The 16319-nt window shown below is 41.9% G+C and overlaps 1 protein-coding gene across 1 annotated transcript in view; it reads right to left on the bottom strand.

Moving 5' to 3' along the window:
- CARS2 (cysteinyl-tRNA synthetase 2, mitochondrial) overlaps positions 1-16319 on the bottom strand; it is a 66409-nt gene that overhangs the window by 44544 nt on the left and 5546 nt on the right. The window lies entirely within an intron of this gene.

Raw genomic sequence — 16319 nt, forward strand, 5'->3', positions numbered from 1 at the left:
ACAAGGGCAGTATATGGAGCCTCCCTGGCCACCCATGTGCCTAGGGGGCTGCAGGGACTTGGCAGCTGCTTCCTGGGAGCAGCAGTAAACGCTGCCGGGACCCTGTACCAAACCCCCTCCCACACCCCAACCCTTTGCCCCAGCCTGGAGTCCCCTCCTGCACCCCACGCCAACAGCCCAACCCCCTTCCCCAGCCCTGAGCCCCCTCCCACACCCCACTCCCTACCCCAGCCCGGTGAAAGTGAGCGAGGGTGGAAGAGAGCGAGCGATGGACAGAAGGGGGATAGAGTGAGCGGGAGTGGGGCCTCGGAGAAGGGACGGGGCAGGGGCAGGGCCTCGGGGAAGGGATGGGGCAGGGGTGTTTGGTTTTGTGCAATTAGAAAGTTGGCACCCCTAGTGTCCATAAAGCCTTTTGCACCAGTTTAACTAAATTAGTTTAAAGTCACCATGTGAGTTCAACTGACCTAGGCAAGCCATATGTCTTATGTCTTTTGATGAGGTTTAGGTGTTTCTAAGAAAAATGGACCATATTCATCCTTAGAGTAACTCAACAGAATTCAGTCCATTATGCTACAAATTGGAGTTATACCAGGATGAATTTGTCTTGCATTTAGCATAAGATAGGGACAAAAGCCCAGATCCACAAAAGGGCTTAGGTGCTGTGATGCTGAGCCTTTAAATACCTAACTTTTAGGTTCCTAGAAAATCACAGAAACAACACTGCAATCCACGAAGTCTGAGCCTAAGCTCCCATACAATGAATGGGGAGAGATAGGTATCAAAAATACTATCCACAAAAGCAAACGTGCTAGGCTGAGAGCCACCTAAGCTGGGAGATGCTGACAAGAATGGTGTGTCCGAAGCCCCGCCCTTCTCCTGGCGGTAGCCACTTCACTCCAGGCTGTAGGGAGGTGCTTATCTCTGCTGGATATCCACAGCTGGGAGCCCTTTTTAGGAGTCACGCAGCTTAGGCACCGAAGTCATTACTTGTGAGACAGAGTTAGGCACCTGCCTCATTCCACACAAAACAGCCAGCAGAGCAGATGCCCAGCTTGTAGCCCAATAATTGGCAAACTTAGTTGGGATGGGGGAGAGCCAGATTCAGTTTCCCCCTCTCTACTACAAGGGAGAAAAGATTTGAGCAGGGATCTCCCATTGCTCAGGTGAATGCTCCAACCACAGAGCTACGGGACAGGAGTTCCCTCAATCTCTCCTGTGGAAGCTGTTCCACTGTACATTTAAATAATCTATAAAAGAGTCACTAGGCCAGAGAACAAGCAAACAGGTGACAATGGCTCTGTAGCCTGGTGGTTAGGGTACAGAAGTGGAAGACTCAGTCCCCTGCTCCAATAATTATTTATACGTGGTGGAACTACTTCAACAGGCGAGACTGAGGAGCCCCACCTCAGGATATCCCATAGCCAGTATTGCAAACTCTTGTGATTTATCATGACTCGCAATTTTTGAAGTGTTTCATGATGAAGGGCTATCAGCTCAAAAGTTTTGCCTTATTCAAAGTGGCCACTATCACTTGTTACTGTCAATGTGGCTGAAGTCAGCAGGATGGCCTCCCATTTCCTTACAGCCTATCTGCATGTGGAAGAGAGGCTGTCCTTAATAAAACTGATAGCCACCTTCCATTGTTTTCAATGAGACTGAAGCCACATGCCCATGGGCAAAATGTCTGTCACTCAGGGGGCCAGACAGGACACAGGGACTGTGAGGAGCTTGAGAGACTCTGTGACCGATGTACACCGGCGAGCAGGAAAGATTAAGTGGTTGCAGGGGAATGGGATGCAGAGAGATAGGGGATAAGGAGGAGATGGAGGTGGGGTCTAGAGCAGCAGAAGCGGGGCAGTGGGGGAGTCTCGGCTAGGGAAGAGCCGAGATCAGGGAAGTGCTGCTTCTTGCAAAAGGCTAAACCAATCCTGTTTTGTTTGGACTGTGACACTATTGCTTATATGAATGATTATAGGCGCCGACTCGGTGGGTGCTCCAGGGCTGGAGCGCCCACAGAAATGAAACAGTGGCTGCTCACTCAGCACCCACCAGCAGCCCCATGGATTAGCACCTCCCCCATCCACCCAGGGCCTCGCACTCCTGGCAGCCCCACCGATCAGCGCCTCCCCCTCCTTCCCAGCACCTCCCGCCCTGCTGCAAGCAGCTGTTTAGCAGCATGCAGGAGGCACTGCGGGGGAGGAACAGGGGCAGAAAGAGGCGGGGGGGGACCCTTGGGGGAAGGGGTGGAGTGGGGGTGGGGCACCTCCCCGAGAATTGAAGAGGTCAGCGCCTATGTGAATGATTGATACACATTTTTGCATAGAAACCCTGTAATTATTGGGTCAATTTTGGAATACTGAAAATACTTTCAACACTTAATTTTTTGTTAATTATTTAATTACGGGAGTTATATAACACTGTCCTCCTTGAGTATGTTGATTACCTGTTAGCTAACATTGATTAGTTATTTCATACTTATTTGTGACTATGTCATCTGTTCTTTTAGTACTACATAAACATATGAATTTACTTATATATAAGGACAGAGTTTATTTCTCTTTTGCTGTTCCATAACATATACTATATTCATTTTTGTCAAAGATCCCCCCCACTCCTGACATTCCTCTGCCCCCTATTCAGCTAAATTCAGAAAGAAGGAATTAATGTAAAGTTCATTAATATGTATATCTAACTCATCAACCTAAAAAAAGTAATATAAATTCTGTGCGCCTGTATGAGTCATGACACATTAATTAGGTTAGTGGTTCTCAAACCACTTCCCATCCAGCCCTTTTTCTATCAATAGAAATAAACTAGGCCCTCATGTTAACTAGGAAATTAGGTCAGTATAACTACTTCGCTCAGGGGTGTTGAAAATCCAACCTAACCCCCCGTGTAGACAGTGCTAGGTTAATGGGAGAGTTCCCCTGTTGACCTAACTACTACCTCTTGGGGAGGTGTAGTACCTCCCTGACAGGAGAACCCCTCCCAGTAGCGTCTTGGAGTCTTCACTGAAGTCTTCACAGGTCATAAATGATCTGGAGAAAGGTGTAAACAGTGAGGTGGCAAAGTCTGCAGATGTTACTAAACTGCTCAAGATAGTTAAGACCAAAGCAGACTGTGAAGAACTTCAAAAAGATCTCACAAAACTAAGGGATTGGGCAACAAAATGGCAAATGAAATTTAATGTGGATAAATGTAAAGTAATGCATATTGGAAAAAATAACCCCAACTCTACATACAATACGATGGGGGCTAATTTAGCTACAACAAATCAGGAGAAAGATCTTGGAGTCATCGTGGATAGTTCTCTGAAGACGTCCACGCAGTGTGCAGCGGCAGTAAAAAAGCAAATGGGATGTTAGGAATCATTAAAAAGGGATAGAGAATAAGACGGAGAATATCTTATTGCCCTTATAGAAATCCATGGTACGCCCACATCTTGAATACCGCGTACAGATGTGGTCCCCTCATCTCAAAAAAGATATACTGGCATTAGAAAAGGTTCAGAAAAGGGCAACTAAAATGATTAGGGGTTTGGAACGGGTCCCAAATGAGGAGAGATTAAAGAGGCTAGGACTTTTCAGCTTGGAAAAAAGGAGACTAAGGGGGGATATGACAGAGGTATTTAAAATCATGAGTGGTGTGGAGAAAGTGAATAAGGAAAAGTTATTTACTTGTTCCCATAATATAAGAACTAGAGGCCACCAAATGAAATTAATGGGCAGCAGGTTTAAAACAAATAAAAGGAAGTTCTTCTTCACACAGCTCACAGTCAACCTGCGGAACTCCTTGCCTGAGGAGGTTGTGAAGGCTAGGCATTGTAACAGGGTTTAAAAGAGAACTGGATGAATTCATGGACGCTAAATCCATTAATGGCTATTAGCCAGGATGGGTAAGAAATGGTATTCCTAGCCTCTGTTTGTCAGAGGGTGGAGATGGATGCAGAAGAGATATCACAGATCAATACCTGTTAGGTTCACTCCCTCTGGGGCACCTGGCATTGGCCACTGTTGGCAGACAGGATACTGGGCTGGATGGACCTTTGGTCTGACCCAGTATAGCTATTCTTATGTTCTCATGTTCTTAAGTGCTACAGCTGCACCTTAGTGTCTTGACTCTCCTAGGAGGGAAGTCAAGACACTAAGGGTAATTGCCACCCAGGTATTTCCTATATCTCAGGGGTAAGGAGCTGATAAGTGGAGTCTCCATCTGAGTAGCCGGGGAAAAGTGTGCAGTTTTGTGTGCACCAGAGGTTGACTTTTCAATCTCAAATTATCAAACACACATTGACAAGTGTGTAGAGGGGAGTTAAAAAGTCAAAAGACAGAGTAAAAGGTGGCATGATTTTCTCAGATTGCATTTGAAGTTTGGTCTCATGGGCAATTTATTTTAATTCCAGATAACTCTGAAAAGATCTTTACAAGTCAGATACTTTTCCAAAAGTCTTCCTAGGCAATTCCCCAGTTTCCATCAGCTGATTTATCAAATCCGCTTTCTCACCAGGCATTACAAGCAGAAAACGCAGCCCTAAACCAGTGTTTCGATGGTTTTGGTTTTGGACTTTGTTTACAGCTACCTGTTTGTTGATCTTCCTCCCTTGGGAGCACAAAGAGGAATTAAAGTGGTGACTACACTGTTTGGAGTGCGCTGATCCCTCTTTGGGGCCTCTAGGTGCTACTGAAATGCAAATAATAAATACATATCAGAAAGGGTTGATCTGGCTGGTGTCTTTTGAGACATTACCATTTCCTACAGGGCTGAATTTCTTTCATCAGCAAACTTCTCTACTACCTCTACAAAAAAGGTAGATGTGTTAGAACTAGTGTGGGGCAGAATTTTTTTGCCAAATAGTTTATTTGACAAAACCTGCAGTTTTGGTCATCCTGAAACTATACCTCAATATGACCCAAATAGATCTGGCCATTCACAAAACAGCCGAAGGAGGAAGTGGTACTGCCAAACTCCATTCTCCCCTCTCCTAAGCACCTTTAGCTTGGTGGTTAGGCCAGGCCCCTAGAATATACAAGACCTTCGTTGAATTCTCTGCTCCAGAATTGAAGTGGATTTTTTCAATTCACTGAAAATTAAAAAAATAAATAAAAATCAGATTTAGTTTGACCAGGCCTGATTTTTTTTTCTTCTATTTTTTGGAACTGCCACCAAACCAAAACAATCAGTTTGTCACCCAGCTCTAGTTGGAAGTAAATGACCACAACCTTCCGTTTTGACTGGACAGTATAGAAGTCTCTTTGTGGTATGCTGCCTCATGGAGGGCCTGACATGAACCTCAATAGGTTTCCCTCAAAGCTATAAAGGATAGGTCTAGATAAGTCTTCTGGGATTTATTATGATTATTTAATTCATTGCCTCTGTGTGATAATAGAAATCTCTCTTCATCAAAACTATCTATCTCTGGGTCTCATTTTGGTTTACAGAGAGTAAGATGTAAGGGCCCTAGCATTCTTCCAGCAGTTATTTTTTCCCCCTAATGTGTCATTTTCCACAATATTTAGATCTAACAATTTCAGATTTTTGATGAGGAAGAAACCTCACCAATGCATGGTTCGCTATTTTGAGTCTTGCTGGGATGAAATCAAAGATACTGTCCAATACCCTGTGTACATATGCTTTATATATTTCTGTGAAGCTTCACAGGCCAATTACTTCAGTTTCCATTGTGAACGTTTTTTATTGTCTCATCTCTTTGATTCCTGTATAATTCCACGCACATCTTGATAGCAGAGTTGTCATTAACTCTGTGATCTTCTTTGTTCTGTACAGTGCAAATCACTTTGGCAGAGTTCAAATGATTAATAAATAACAGTTAATGGCATGGTTTTTAACTCATTCCCTAGTTTGGCTGACATTGTTAAAATAGCTGGGGATTGATCAGAAGAATGCATTTAGAACTCCTCTTTTATTTTTTTTCTTCATATAGTTTCAGAGCACATCAAACCTGTCCTTTGCTCGCTACGCTGGCTTCCCAAATCATTTCAAATCATATTCCAGCTATCAGTCCTTATCTTTAAGCACTCCATGGCCTGGGCCCAGGATATCTAAAAGACCACCTAAAGCTCCAGGATGAAGACCATGGTTGACAACTTCGCTCCTCTGGCACAATGGAACTCTCTACAATAAGGGTAAAGCTTATTGGTGTGGGAAAACTTTCTCAGGGCTGGTCTGAGACTGTGGAATGAACTCCCTGAGGAACTCAGGGCCATCACAAACCTTACCACTTTCTACTTTGACTTTGCCTTCTTTAACATACACACAAATAGCAACGGGTATATTCATTAAAAATAAAAAGTCCTACTAAAACAAGTCACTCCATTGCACATGCTTCTCCCCAAGGGGAGAGGATGAGATAACAAACCCATGACAGACGTTAGTCATGTCATTTAATGCACAATTGGAAGGCTCTAAGATAGTATGGTGATGAGTATGGTTTAAGAACCGGAAGAGAATACAATGAAGTAGTCAACCTGTGGAACTCAGAAAGGCTTTAATTTAGCATTCGATTCATAACCTTCATGTCCTGCAATGAAATATGATTTTCTAAGTGCACAAAAGGTTATGGTTATTATTAAAGGCACTTAAATAAACAATAAACATTACATTACACTTTATACTTATTTTATTCTAGTAGAATAAATTCAGTGAAATAATGGATAGTTTACTGCAAGCACTAGAAAACTGAGATACTAAAAGGAGAATTCGCAAAAAGAAAAGGAGTACTTGTGGCACCTTAGAGACTAACCAATTTATTTGAGCATAAGCTTTCGTGAGCTACAGCTCACTTCATCGGATGCATTCTGTGGAAAAAAAAAGTATGCATCCGATGAATTGAGCTGTAGCTCACGAAAGCTTATGCTCAAATAAATTGGTTAGTCTCTACGGTGCCACAAGTACTCCTTTTCTTTTTGCGAATACAGACTAACATGGCTGTTACTCTAAAAGGAGAATTAGATTTCAAAGGAAAAGGAATACAGACTAACACGGCTGTTACTCTAAAAGGAAAATTAGATTTCTGCCAACCTAACCCTCCCCACAAGAATAATTGGGTTAATGATCATGAGGTATTGGAACCATGAATTATGCACCTTAAATCAAGAATACTTCTGGGGATTTCCAAACACAGGGCCAAATTCAGGCAGTCTGGGGCTCCAGGCACACCATGACACAGGTTCTTGGTAAACCCATCCCTTCCCTGTGGCCCCAATCTCCACTCAGAATGGTGGTGCTAGGGGACCACCCTTCTATCCCAAAAAGAAAGGGACAGCAACATGGGACTTTCTGCCCCCTAAGAGTGGCAGCAGGGTCTTCCTCCCCAATGAAGCAACAAGGGTGGCAACAGGGGTCCTCTCATAGATGACTCATGCCTCCTGATACTGGGGAGGCACAATCTAAAGAGGAGAACATGTGACCAACCCACATGTCTCTTCTGCCCAGTGACCTCCCCGCCCCGCCCAGGGCCACCACGTTCTTCTCACCCCACCAGCATTATCTGCAGGGCCTCCGTCCTTCTCCCACTGTGCCTCTTCCCCAGCATCTTTGGCCACTGTCCCTGGCAGCCAAGCATGGGTGAGGAGTGGGAGGGAGCTGCTTCTCACTCTGGCTGAAGCTGGCTACTCCGGGTTGCTGACTCTGTGCTTGAATAATAAGAGTATAGCAGCAGAAATATACTACTGACCACCTGACAAGGATGGCGATGGCGACTGTGAAATGCTCAGGAAGATTAGAAAGGCTACAAAAGCAGAAAACCTCAAAATAATGGGGGATTTAAACTATCCCCATGTTGACTAGGTGCATGTCACCTCAGGAAGAGATGCCAAGATAAAATTTCTAGATGCTATTAAAGACTGCTTTTTGGAGCAGCTAATCCAGGAACCCACAAGGGGAGAGGCAATTCTTGATTTAGTCCTAAGCATAGCACAATATTTGGCCCAAGAGGTGAATACAGCTGATCTGCTTGGTAACAGTGAGCATAATGCAATTCAATTTAACATCCTTGTAGGGGGGAAAATACGAAAGATACCCATCACAATAGCATTTAACTTCAGAAAGGGGAACTACACAAAAATGAGGAAGCTAATTAAATGGAAATTAAAGGAACAGTCACAAGAATGAAATGCCTGTAAGCTGTGTGGAAACTATTTAAAAACACCATAACAGAGTCTCAAACGAAGGCCTAGAAAATTAGGTTAGCATAACTACATTGACAGGTTTCAGAGTAACAGCCGTGTTAGTCTGTATTCGCAAAAAGAAAAGGAGTACTTGTGGCACCTTAGAGACTAACCTCAGCCTGAAAAATCCACACCACTGAGCGGTGTTGTTAAGCCAACCTAAATCCCCATGTAGACAGTGCTAGGTCAACAGAAGAATTCTTCTATCTACCTAACTACCACCTCTAAGGTAGGCAATAGCATTTTAAGTGTAGACATACCCTAAATATATACCAAATTAATAAAAACAGTAAGAGGACCAAAAAAATCCCCGCATGGCTAACCACAAAGTAAAAGAGGTGGTAAGAGGCAAAAAAGGCAGCCTTTAAAAATTGGAAGTCAAATCCTAATGAGGAAAATAGAAAGGAGCATAAACCCTGGCAAGTGAAGTATAAAAGTATAATTAGGCAGTCCAAAAACGAATTTGAAGAGCAAATACCAAAGACATAAAACGTGACAGCAAAATATCTTTTTAGCTATGTCAGAAGCAGGAAGACTACCAAACATCAGTGTGCCAGGTTTCAGAGTAACAGCCGTGTTAGTCTGTATTCGCAAAAAGAAAAGGAGTACTTGTGGCACCTTAGAGACTAACCAATTTATTTATTTATTAAATTGGTTAGTCTCTAAGGTGCCACAAGTACTCCTTTTCTTTTTGCAAACATCAGTGTGGTCACTGGACAATCAAGGTGCTAATGGGGCATTCAAGGAAGACAAAGCTGTTGCAGAGAAGCTAAATGAGTTATTTGCATAGATCTTCATTACAGAGGATTTTAAGGAGATTTCCACACCTGAGCCATTCTTTTTAGGAGACAAATCTGAGGAACTGTCCCAGAATGGGATGTCAATAGAGGAGGTTTTGGAACAAACTGATACATTAAATAGTAATAAGTCACTAGGACCAGACAGTATTTACCCAAGGGTTCTGAAGAAACTCTAATATGAAATTCCAGAATAACTAACTTTGGTTTGTAACCTATCTCTTAAACCATCCTCTGTACCAGATGACTGGAGGATAGCTATATAACACTGATTGTTAAAAAGGCTCCAAGAGAGATCTTGGCAATTACAGGCCGATAAACCTAACTTCAGTACCAGGCAAACTGGTTGAAACTACAGGAAAATACAGAATTATCAGACACACAGATGAACCCAGTATGTTGGAGAAGAGTCAACACAGCTTTTGTAAAGGGAAATCATGCCTCATTAATCTATTAAAATTCTTTGAGGGTGTCAACAAGCATGTGGACAGGGGTGATCCAGTTTATATAGTGTACTTGGATTTTCAGAAAGCCTTTGACAAGGCCCCTCACCAAGGGCTCTTAAGTAAAGTAAGCAGTCATGGGATAAGAGGAAAGGTTTTTTCATGGATCAGTAACTGGTTAAAAGACAGGAAACAAAGGGAAGGAATAAATGGTCTGTTTTCACAATGGAAAGTATTAAATAGCAGTGTCCCCAAAGATCTGTACTGGGACCTGTGCTGTTCAACATATTTATAAATGATCTGGAAAAGGGGGTAAACAATGAGGTGGCAAAGTTTGCAGACTGAAGATAGTTAAGTCCAAAGCTAACTGCAAAGGGTTACAAAGGAATCTCACTAAACTGGGTGACTAGGCAACAAAATGGCAGATGAAATTCAATGTTGGTAAGTGCAATCTAATGCACATTGGAAAACATAATCCCGATGACACATACAAAATGATAGTGTCTAAATTAGGTGGTTCCACTCAAGAAAGAGATCCTGGAGTCGTGGATAGTTCTCTGAAAATAACTGCTAAATGTGCAGCAGCAGTCAAAAAAGCTAACATTAGGGAAGGGATAGCTAATAAGACAGAAACTATCATAATGCCATTATATAAATTCATGGTATGCCCATACCTGGAGTACTGCATGACGTTCTGGTCACCCCATCTCAAAAAAGACATATTAGAATTGCAAAAGATACAAAGAAGGGCAACAAAAATAATCAGAAAAAAGAAAAGGAGGACTTGTGGCACCTTAGAGACTAACAAATTTATTTGAGCATAAGCTTTCGTGAGCTACAGTGCCACTGAATGCATCCGATGAAGTGAGCTGTAGCTCACAAAAGCTTATGCTCAAATAAATTGGTTAGTCTCTAAGGTGTCACAAGTCCTCCTTTTCTTTTTGCAAATATAGACTAATACGGCTGCTACACTGAAACCAAAAATAATCAGGAGTATTGAACAGCTTCCGTGTGAAAAAAGACTAAAAAGACTGGGACTGTTCATTGTAGAAAGTGATGACTAAGGGGTGATATGATAGAGGTCTATAAAATCATGAAAGAAATGGAGAAAGTGAATAGGGAAGTGTTATTTAAGCCATAACACTAGGACCAAGGGACACGCAATGAAATTAATAGGCAGCAGATTTAAAGCAATCATAAGGAAGTACTTCTTCACACAATGCACAGTCAACCTGCAGAACTTATTGCCATAGGATGTTGTGAAGGCCAAAAGTACAACTGGGTTCAAAAAAGAATTAGATAAGTTCATGGAGGATCAGTCTATCAATGGCTATTAGCCAAGATGGTCAAGGATGCAACCCCATGCTCTGGGTGTTTCTAAACCTCTGACTGCCAGAAGCTGGGACTGGATGACAGGAGATGGATCACTTGACAATTGCCCCCATTCTGTTCATTCCCTCTGAAACATTTGGCACCAGCCACTGTTGGAAGACAGGATACTGGGCTACACTGACCATTGTCTGACTCAGTATGGCTGTTCTTATGTTTGTATGTTTCCTAGCCCATTGCTTTAACCATGTCACCCATGTCTTTCATCCCTCCACTGACTTCTCTTTCTCTGGTGCATCAAATATAAGCTACTTGTCTTCACTTTCAACACCCTTCACAGCCTGTCTCCATCGTACCTATCATCTCTCATTCACTATTAAGATATCAACTCACATCTCCAATTGGTCCATGATGCCATCCTCCATCACCCATTTGTTAAATTTTCAAAGAAGCATCTTTGTGCTTTCTCCCATGTTGCCCCTCACACTTGAGAGGAGCTCCCCATAAACAACTGTAAAGCCACATTATTGTTCGTCTTCAAATCCCTTCTTAAAACTCTCCTTGGCTGTGATGCCTGCAAAAAACATGACAAGGACTAGGCTGCTGGTGTGCTGTGACTACAACCTGTCATGCTGACCAATACTGTCTGATTGTTTCCTCGTACTCCGCCATCTGAATCCATCTTTTATCGCTTGTCTTATATATAGATTGTAAAACTTTTGGGGCAGAAGCCATCTTTTTTGTTCCACGTTTGTGCAGCGCCTAGCACAATGGGGTCCTGGTCCATGATTAGGGCTCCTAGGCATAACTATAATACAAATAAATAATAATAATTAATAATTAATCATAATAATATGTTTTTGAAAACTTAGTTTGGTAACTAGATCTTAGATTACAACTGCAATGGCATGCTAAACTGTACTATACTGTTCAGCTACTAGGTGGTAGTGTGTGTAACATACCTTATTTAAGCTAACCTCAGCCATACCTGGCAGTAAATTAAAGGATCTTATACTGAACACATATGGTATGTATCTGTCTGAGAAGGAAGCTCTGTGACCAGTCCATATCTGCTACAGAAGCCTGACCTGCTAGTAACAGCCCTGCAACCTACAGTGACTCCTGACATGACATGGTGTCAGGAATAAACCAGTTCCAGAGGAGAACAGAAACAAAAGAAAAACAGCAACACAGGTTGCAAACAGAAGGAACAAAGCAATAAAGATTGCAGGATCTCATCAAGATGCCACTTTTCAATGCCCCAGAGAATGTAACGCTTTGACAAACCCTCACAATGGACAGCCTGGAAGCATTGCTACAAAACTCCATAAGGAAACTGAAGATATACAGGTATCCTCTTTAATTTATGCTATTGGGAAGCACGCAGAGCATATCTTTAAATCTTTTACCTTACTGAAGATAGTCACAATGATGCCTATGAAGGAGTTTGGCTATGTTTCATGCACACTTTATACCTCAGAGAAATGTGGTTTATGACAGAGCATGTTTTCACCAGTGAATTTAAGAACCAAGAAAAATGCTGGATGTTTTATAAGAACTCTGCATGCATTGTCTGAAAACTATGATTTGGGGGCTGCAAAACATGCCAATATCAGAGAGAAGCTGGTTATTGGGTTAACAGATAAAAATCTTTCACAGCATCTACAGTTAAAACCAGACTTAATCCTAAATACAGCTATACAGCTAACAAAGCAGTTTAAACTAGTCAAAGAGCAGAACAAAAGGCAGAAGCAGCTTTAAAGACCTAAAATTAGCTTAGCTTCAGGTAAACTAACCCTACGTCATACACAGACATACAAGCGCTAAAAGTCTTTCTCTTAAAAGCCCTGAGACTATGAGGAAATTCCAGGCAAACTACAAAGCCTTTCAGAATAAATGTACAAGATGTGGAAAATGTTATAGCTCAAGATGTGTGTCCAGCTAAAGGTGAAATATGTAATAAATGCACAAAATATGGACATTTTGCAGCTGTTTGCTGCACTAAGGCAGTGAGAGTGCTAAATATGAATACAATCAAGAGCCATTATTTGTGGTATCTATCATATGTGATGACACAGAACCTGCCTGGAGAATGAAGCTGAATATTCATAGAAAGATGATTGACTTTAAAACTGACTTAGGAGCTGATGTCACACTTATCTCAGAAGGGACCTACAAGACCTTTCCACAGTGACAAAACCACTGAATGAACTGTTAAAGTCGAACACATCTTGGCTATGGGGGCCAAATCAAGAAATTGCCTTCAAAAAGCTAACAGAAATTATCTCAACAGCGCTAGTTCTCAACTACTAGGATGTGAACAGACCCACAGTGGTCAGTATGCATGCAAGGAGTTATGGCTTAGGTGATGTATTGTTGCAACAACATGGATTTGAGTGGAAGCCAACTGCATTTTGCTCCCACATGCTCACAGAAGCAGCAGAATGATATGCACGTATTGTAAAGGAGTGCCTGGCAAGCATATGGGCATGTGAGAACTTTTACAGATATTTGTGTGGATTGGATTAGTTTACACTAACAGACCATACATTTCTTCTAACCCTCATTAACTGAAAAGACTTGGATCAAACACCGCTGAGATGCCAGTATCTTTTGATAAGATTAATGCAATTTAACCCAAATGCTAAATAGGTTCCTGAGAAAAATCTGTTAGTAGCAGGAATTCTGTCATGGAGACCAGCATCACACTCAACTACCGTGAGCTCAAAGCTGATACAAAAGACATACGTGGATACTGTGGATGCATACAGATCAATGACAGAAAAGAAACAACATCAGTTACAAAGAGCAATATTGACAGACACACAACTTAAAGAAGTTCTAAGTTACATTAGAGTTGGAAGGTCCAAGATCTAAATGACAATAGGGAAGTAACAAGAAACTACTCTGCAGTACATGGACAATTAAGTAAGGCAAATGGACTCATGATTACAGGTGATTGCATTGTAATTCCAAACAAAATAAGAGGAGACATCCTAAACTAACTAAAGGCTGTGATTGGGTCAACCAAGCAGTGTGGTGGTCAGGCATCAGCAAGGACATAAATTATCTGCATGTGAACATTGTAGAACTAGTAGACCGACACAATATAAATAACCTTGAATAACATATCTCTCTACCAGATAGACCTTGAAAAAGACTAGCTGCAGATTTATATCAATATAAAGGATATCATTACCTGGTCATAGTGGACTGTTTTTCCAGATGTATAGAAATAATGTACTTGTTGCATATTGTAACATGTCACAGTGTTATTGGTAAACTAAGTGCACTTTTGCTTACTTTGGTATTCCAAAACAACAAGTGATGGACAATGGATCACAATTCACTGCAGCAGAATTTAATTCATTATGAGCTAAATACGATTTTGAACCTATTACTAGCAGCTTACATTACCCACAAGCAAATGGAGAGGCTGAGACAGCTGTTCAGATAGCCAAGGAAATCCTGCAGCAGCAAGATCCATTCCTTGCTCTTCTGAGCTACAGATTAACACCACTAGCTGCTACTGAATATAGTCCAGCACAACTCCTGATGGGAAGACAACTCAGAACTACCATTCCAACTTCGGAAAAAAATCTCTCTCTAAAGTAGCCAGACATGAGGAGAGTAGCCAAATCAGAAAAAACAGCAAAAAAAGCTTATGAACATGTTTACTACGGGTGAGACTCAATTAGAGAACTGCCGGGTCTATAACCTGGTGACTGTATTCATGTCAAACTGGATGGAGAAAAAGGATGGACAACTTCAGCTGTCATAAGTTACCCAGGAAAGAATTTTCTGTAGTATCTGGCTAGTGAATCTTGCCCATATGCTCAGGGTTTAGCTGATCGCCATATTTGGGGTCGGGAAGGAATTTTCCTCCAGGGCAGATTGGAAGAGGCCCTGGAGGTTTTTCGCCTTCCTCTGTAGCATGGGGCACGGGTCACTTGCTGGAGGATTCTCTGCTCCTTGAAGTCTTTAAACCACGATTTGAGGACTTCAATAGCTCAGACATAGGTGAGGTTTTTCACAGGAGTGCGTGGGTGAGATTTGGTGGCCTGAGTTGTGCAGGAGGTCAGACTAGATGATCATAATGGTCCCTTCTGACCTTAGTATCTATGAATCTATGAATCACCCAAATCATATGTGATTGAGACCGACAGTGGAGAGTTAAACAGAAACCATTGACATTTACAGTTTGTTCCTCAGAAAGAACAGTCAACTGAGCAAATTCTACAGATGGCAGCTGCAGAACAAGAAGAAGACTCAAAAATTGCAAACCGACCACAGTCAATTGTTGCAATTAATTAACAGCCAGATGACCAAGTTTTGGGTCATGTAATTAAAAAACAGTATGATTCAGAGACACTTAACAGACTGATACTTCAAAGATACCGTGATATTGAAAATTTTGTAAATGGTAGGAACGTTGAATTTAAAGGGGGAGATGTAATGGAATGCTAAACTGTATTATAATGTTCATCCACTAGGTGGCATTGGGTATAACATACCTTATTTAACTAAACCTCAGCCATACCTAGAAGCACATTAAAAGATTTTATGTTGAACACATCTGGTGTATATCTCTCTGAGATGTCTGCACAGAAGCTTGACCTACTAGTAGCAGCCCTGCAACCTACCATGGACAAAGTGTACATGACAAGAACTAAGTTTTCAAAAGATTTTCTACTATCCCTCAATGAATATTATTCTCAATGAAGCGATTATTCTGTGAGGGACCTTTTTTCTTTGGGAGCTCATCTTTTCCCCTCTTGCTGCTTCTAGAAGGAAAGAGAAGGTCAGAATAGTGCAGAAGAGTTGGGGGAAGAAAGGAGGTGGTCAGATCTTTGCAGTCGGGGATGCACTCAGGGCATTAGCTCTGCCCCACATCCAGAACCCCCTTCCATTTCTGTCTCCCTTCAAAAACTGCCCCCATAGTGCTGAGACCAGGATGTGGAACTGAGAACAGGCATGTCACTGTGAAGGGATTAGCATGCAGCTAGTGCATTCTGTGGCCAGGGTTACCATTGCCAGGGAGCCAAAGGCCGGGGAGGCAGAGAATTGGGTTGTGGTACATTGGGGTGTGGGATGCTAAGAAATTATTTTTTAAAAACCAGTGAAATTAAATGCCCCAAAACTTCTTTGAAACAGAATTAAGATTGCCCACTGATGCCTCCTCCTGCCTTTCCAGAGTTCAGCTACACTAAAATCTCTGAAAACCAGGAAATAAAAAGTAAAGATACATGATAGTCCTGCAATGTAACCTTAACTCTGTCCTCTTTGAGCAATGCCCCAAAATGCTAAAAACACACATACTAATACACTACCTTTACACATGCCAGCTATTGCCAGCTCCAGGATATGGAGACAAAATTGGCTCCTCCTGGAAAGAATTCAGATGTCCATATTGATTCTTTTATTGTCTTTGCTACCATTGACCATTAAGTGTTGTTAATATGTCACTGTAGCCTGGCATGTTTGGAGAGAATTGCTCGAGTGGCTCTGTTCCATTCTGTCTGAGAGATTTTAGAGATTACTGTTAGGCAATTGTTCATCTATCC

This window comes from Lepidochelys olivacea (genome assembly GCF_965140295.1).
Source record: "Lepidochelys olivacea isolate rLepOli2 genome assembly, chromosome: 1".
NCBI classification, from domain to species: Eukaryota; Metazoa; Chordata; order Testudines; family Cheloniidae; genus Lepidochelys; species Lepidochelys olivacea.